This window comes from Tupaia chinensis, unplaced genomic scaffold (assembly GCF_000334495.1).
Source record: "Tupaia chinensis unplaced genomic scaffold, TupChi_1.0 Scaffold000131_1, whole genome shotgun sequence".
NCBI classification, from domain to species: Eukaryota; Metazoa; Chordata; class Mammalia; order Scandentia; family Tupaiidae; genus Tupaia; species Tupaia belangeri.
Genome location: NW_006159600.1, coordinates 257,546 through 258,456, shown reverse-complemented (window position 1 = coordinate 258,456; position 911 = coordinate 257,546). Strand labels below are relative to the sequence as shown.

The 911-nt window shown below is 44.3% G+C and overlaps 1 pseudogene; it reads right to left on the bottom strand.

Annotated features, from left to right (window-relative positions):
- Nucleotides 1–159: 159 nt before the first annotated feature.
- LOC102479246 (40S ribosomal protein S29 pseudogene) lies at nt 160–458 on the bottom strand (annotated as a pseudogene).
- Nucleotides 459–911: the final 453 nt, after the last annotated feature.

The following is a 911-nucleotide window of genomic DNA, read 5'->3' as shown; positions in this document are numbered from 1 at the left end:
AATAATTTTTTTAAAAGAAGAGACAAAAAGTACAGATTTTTCTATTAAATAACTAGTCCCCCCCCCCAGAGGGCATGTGCGCTTACCAGAGGGAGAGAAAGGAAGAGGTAGAAAGCATCCCTGAATGGCGCATATACCCAGTATGTTTTTTTTTTAATTGAAGGGTTTTATTTTATTTTTATTTTATATACAAATAGCCAGCATGGTTTCTTTCACTGGGTTTATATCTTGGACAGTCCATTCAAGGAAGATCATTTAGTCCAACTTGATGAAGCCTGTGTCCTTCGCGTACTGACGGAAACACTGACAGCACATGTTGAGGCCGTATTTCCGGATCAGACCGTGCCTGTTCGAGCACACGCTGCATGAGTGAGAGCCCTGGCCCAATTTTCGCGGGTGGCTCCAGTAGAGCTGCTGATGACCCATCCTGCTTTCAGCGGGGCAACGAAGCAAAAGGTCCCAGTATGTTTTTCAACCCCCAGGGCCAGGATTCAGACCATGTGGTTGCTCATGTGGGATCTGGCTCCCTTAACCAGCAGGCCACACAGCTGGCCCTCGTAGTTTGTTGTTTTGTAAAAAATCAATCAATCGATAATTTTTAAAACCTTTATTTATTTATCTTTGGAATTATTTAACTGTATTTATTTTTTTTTAATTTTGGAGAGGTTTTTGCTATAGAGCGCATGCACTCACCAGAAAGACAGAGACAGAAAGCGAAAAATCACCCCCCAGGGGGATGGCCACTCCACAATCCCTTCTCTTCCATTCTCCTCTCAAAATCTTGGCCACACATGCACACGCACCCAGTGTGAGGTTAAGCCACTGGGTCTGGGACTCAAACAGTGGTCGACTGCATGGGATTTCAGCGACATAGCCATTACGCTAACTGCTGATCCCGTAAATGTGTCTGT